At 40.0% G+C, this 5,030-nt stretch overlaps 1 long non-coding RNA gene across 1 annotated transcript; it reads left to right on the forward strand.

Moving 5' to 3' along the window:
* Nucleotides 1-3,023: 3,023 nt before the first annotated feature.
* Nucleotides 3,024-4,294, forward strand: LOC133610092 (uncharacterized). Its single transcript, XR_009815836.1, has 3 exons — nt 3,024-3,062; nt 3,150-3,229; nt 3,355-4,294. It is a non-coding gene; the product is annotated as an uncharacterized lncRNA (long non-coding RNA).
* Nucleotides 4,295-5,030: the final 736 nt, after the last annotated feature.

Genomic DNA, 5,030 nt, shown 5'->3' on the forward strand with positions numbered 1-5,030 from the left:
GAGGCCAAGCCTTAACTGATGCAAAAATCACACTGTAATGCTGACTTTTAGGCTACTACATCAGGGTTTGTTGATGCTGGGAATTGAACCCTGATCTCCCAGGGGAAAGGGCAAGGTTTGGTGTGTTGGGCCAGGGAGCTGGCATGATGGTAGCTGTCATGTGTGAGTTAAGAGCTGGTTGCCCCATGGATTGCACCACATGGTCTGGTCTTCCCTGCCTACAAACCAGGTGTGACATACCAATAGTGATTACTGTGAACAGAACAGAACAAAGAAGAACAGGAGAGAGAACAGAAGAAACTTCTGAGAATCAAGGTGAGCTAAATATAATATCTTATTTCAGCATGCTTGACCCTAGCTGAGGACTTTTATGGTGAAAGGTGGACTAAGCATTTGTTTCTTGTTATGTTTTGTTCGTTTGCTTATTTGTTTGTTTTCTTGTAGAAAACAAACAAATTGTATTGTGGTCAAACAATACAATACCTGACAAAGCTCTGCTGAGAGCTGCCATAGCAAAATAGGTTACAATATATCTGTACAATTAATCTTAAATCATTCTAAAAAGGTTATCGTAGTTGTTATTTTAATGAAATATTATAGTATAAATTGTCAGTTAGAAGGAGCTTTAACGTTGTCGGTAGCGGCGTTGCGGTCGCCATCCAGCTCGTCTTTGGAGGGATGGGTGGGCTGGTGAGCACCATGGATCTAATACATCCATGTTGAGCACACACTAATGTGCGGGTAGGAGGAGCAGGGTGACTGGGCTTGAGCTTGGTCTCCAACATAGTGGTAGCAGAAAGATAACACAAGACGAAGGTTACAGAGAGGATGATTCTTCCATATTATATAACTTTTTAAAAAACATGTACACCTCATCTTAATGGTTACCTCTTACTATATTGCTTGTCATTTGTCTTGAATGCATATAGATTCAGGAGAGTGAAGAATGTAGAGAGGATGAAAGGAGCATTGAAGCTCATATCAATGAAATGTCTACAGAGATGCTTAAGGTACACCCAGATCTGAACTCTTTAAAGGGGAGAATGAGACGAACCTATGCATACTGAAAGACCTTCATGGCAACTGCCAAGGCAGAGGAAATCATCGAAAAGTTTCCCGCACTGAAGCTTCCTAAAATAGTTGGTATCTTCAAGCATTGAATTGACCATATTTAATTGTATGTGTATTATTTCATTTATGATCATCAAATATTTTGAGATGACACTTTTTATCCCTCCTTACAGCTTCTGTGGGAGATGAAGGAGCAATTCCTTGTAGAAGCTGATCGCAGAATGGTCACAGAGCTGGATCGAATGGCAACGAAGATGGTTCAAAGAGCATCTACAGTTAGGTCCATAAATATTTGGACATTGACACAATTGTCAGTATTCCAGCTCTGTACAACACCACAATGAATTTGAAATGAAACAATTAAGATGTGCTTTAAGTGTACACTCTGAGCTTTAATTTGAGGGTATTTACATCCAAATCAGGTGAACGGTGTAGGAATTACAACACATTGTATATGTGCCTTCCACTTTTTAAGGGACCAAAAGTAATTGGACAAACTAACATAATCATAAATCAAATTGTCACTTTTTAATACTTTGTTGCAAATCCTTTGCAGTCAATGACAGCCTGAAGTGTGGAACACATAGACATCACCAGACGCTGGGTTTGGTCCATGGTGATGCTCTGCCGGGCCTCTGTTGCAGCGGTCTTCACTTCCTGCTTGTTCTTTGGGCATTTTCCCTTCAGTTTCGTCTTCAGCAAGTGAAATTCATGCTCAATGGGATTCAGGTCAGGTGATTGACTTGGCCATTGCACAACATTTCACTTATTTGCCTTAAAAAACTCTTTGGTTGCTTTCGCAGTATGCTTCGGGTCATTGCCCATCTGCATTGTGAAGCGCCGTCCAATGAGTTTTGAAGCATTTGGCTGAATATGAGCAGATAATATTGCCCCAAACACTTCAGAATTCATTCTGCTGCTTTTGTCAGCTGTCACATCATCAATAAATATAAGAGATCCAGTTCCACTGGCATCCATGCATGCCACTACCACCACCATGCTTCATTGATGAGGTGGTATGCTTTGGATCTTGAGCAGTTCCTTGCCTTCTGCATACTCTTCTCTTTCCATAATTTTGGTACAAGTTGATCTTTGTCTCATCTGTCCATAAGATGTTGTTCCAGAACTGCACAGGCTCGTTTACATGTTTCTTGGCAAACTCTAATCTGGCCTTCCTGTTTTTGAGGCTCACCAATGGTTTACGCCTTGTGATGAAGCCTCTGTATTTCCTCTGGTGAAGTCTTCTCTTAATTGTTGACTTGGACACAGATACACCTACCTCTTGGAGAGTTTTCTTCATCTAGCCAACTGTTGTGAAGGGCTTTTTCTTGACAAGGAAAGGTATTTGTCTGTCATCCACCACACTTGTTTTCCGTGGTCTTCCAGGTCTTTGGGTGTTGCTGAGCTTAGCAGTGCGCTCTCTCTTTTTAAGAATGTACCAAACAGTTGATTTGGCCACACCTCATGTTTTTGCTATCTCTCTGATGGCTTTGTTTTGATTTTTCAGCCCAATGATGGCTTGCTTCACTGATATGGACAGCTCTTTGGACTTCATATTGAGAGGTGACCTCCCCAGATTCCAAACTAATATACCACACTTGAAATGACATCTAGGCCTTTTATCTGCTCTTTGTAAATTAAGTAAATGAAAAAAACAAGGGAGTAACACATATCTGGCCATGGAACAGTTGAGTAGCCAATTGTCCAATTACTTTTGGTCCCTTAAAAAGTGGAAGGCACATATAAAATGTGTTGTAATTCCTACACCGTTCACCTGATTTGGATGTAAATACCCTCAAATTAAAGCTCAAAGTCTGCACTTAAAGCACATCTTGATTGTTTCCTTTAAAATCCATTGTGGTGTTGTACAGAGCTGGAATACTGAAAATTGTGTCAATGTCCAAATATTTATGGACCTAACTGTATGTGTGACCTAAAGGACTGCTGCCAGAGGGCAATCAATGCCTGCCTGGATGATTCAGTAAGACGAGGTATCTAGGCCTATATGTGTATCTATAGGAGCCACAATCTGTATTTCTGAAAACAAAAAATATTACAGAATAATTTTATTTCCTCAGGACTCATTAGGGATGCAGCAATTCTACTGCTGCCTTCCATTTTCAGAGAGGACTCATCTTTTCTATACACTCTACTGTAGGTAAATACTGCATTTAAAGTCAAGATTTAGGAATTGGCATTATCCATATTATGGCAACATTGAGTCATTTTGCTGTTTTCACAACAGGTTTTATTTACTGACATGTATCTGTTTTTATTGCATAGGAGCCAAGCGTGCCTACTCCAGCAATCATGCTCCATAACACACACGAGGGGAACCCTTTGCAGGCACAAAGGATAACCCTATACCTGGATGGTATACAGGTTTTGACTGAGGACAGCAGCATGGACAAATCATATGCTATGAGTGCATTAATGTCACTCTATATTGTTTTTGCTGTCTAGTACCCAAAGGAACTGAGAAAAACTCTTATTTTCATTGAAAGATTTGTGTTGGGGATCAAGGACCACAGTGTTGAACCCATTTCAGTGAAGAGACTATACAACTGTGTCGGAAGTGGGGAGTAGTGAGTAGATGTGTTGCAGCATGGGATTTTATGCTTTATGTTCTTGTTAATGGTCACATTCCTGCTGCTGCCCTTTGTTTGTACATATTGATAAAAAAAAATATCCCTTATTTAATACATATTTTGGACCAATACATTTTGTTTGATTTTGGCATAGTGACGTCTCTAGATTTCCATTATTGTTACAATACGAAACATTTTGAGTACTTATTACCGGTACATAACACTGAAAAGTATTTCAACATTATTTAAATCAATGTGAAAACTTTGTGGGATTCCATCACTTTCTCATGATTCTGTTCCACTGTCACAATTAGTACATACAGTATGTACACTGATTCTTTTCATTGGACCATGCATTATTTTATTGTTTGTAGATAGCTTACAATAAGGCACAGTAAATGCAGTAAGTGCACCTTGGATTGATTGAACTAAAACTATTTTGTGTCTCTTTCTGCCATGTCACCATTGCTGGAGATGTATTTACACAAATTCACCTACTAAGGACAGCATAATGTGTCTGGCCTGTCATGTTGCTGATTCCACTGGACCTATGCTGACTTTTGACCTGTTCTCCCCTGGGACCTACACAGCCTCTCCTGTTTTGTTGGACTATCTTTAAATAAATGTTTTTCTCATTAAAATGTTTTGAATGTTTGTTCAATGTCAACATGATAAATGACCACAATATAATATGAGCTAAACTGATCTGTAGAATACAACATGGTTCTTTATAGAACCCTCAGAAGACAAGACGGTTATCGGTGAAAACCTTTGAAAAGGGATGTTTTTACAACCCCCTGTGTCAGGTCCAGATGAAATCCTTGAAACATGAAAGAGTTCTTAGTGGAACTCCCTGTGTGGGTTCTAGATGAAACCCTTGAAACATGAAAGGGTTCTTAGTGGAACTCCCTGCATGGGTTCTAGATGAAACCCTTGAAACATAAAAGGGTTCTTAGTGGAACTCCCTGCATGGGTTCTAGATGAAACCCTTGACAAACGAAAGGGTTCTTAGTGGAACTCCCTGTGTGGGTTCTAGATGAAACCCTTGAAATACGAAAGGGTTCTTAGTGGAACTCCCTGCGTGGGTTCTAGATGAAACCCTTGAAATACAAAATGGTTCTTAGTGGAACTCCCTGTGTGGGTTCTAGATGAAACCCTTGACAAACGAAAGGGTTCTTAGTGGAACTCCCTGTGTGGGTTCTAGATGAAACCCTTGAAATACTAAAGGGTTCTTAGTGGAACTCCCTGCGTGGGTTCTAGATGAAACCCTTGAAATACAAAATGGTTCTTAGTGGAACTCCCTGTGTGGGTTCTAGATGAAACCCTTGAAATACGAAAGGGTTCTTAGTGGAACTCCCTGTGTGGGTTCTA

Source organism: Nerophis lumbriciformis, linkage group LG11 (assembly GCF_033978685.3).
Source record: "Nerophis lumbriciformis linkage group LG11, RoL_Nlum_v2.1, whole genome shotgun sequence".
NCBI lineage: Eukaryota > Metazoa > Chordata > Actinopteri > Syngnathiformes > Syngnathidae > Nerophis > Nerophis lumbriciformis.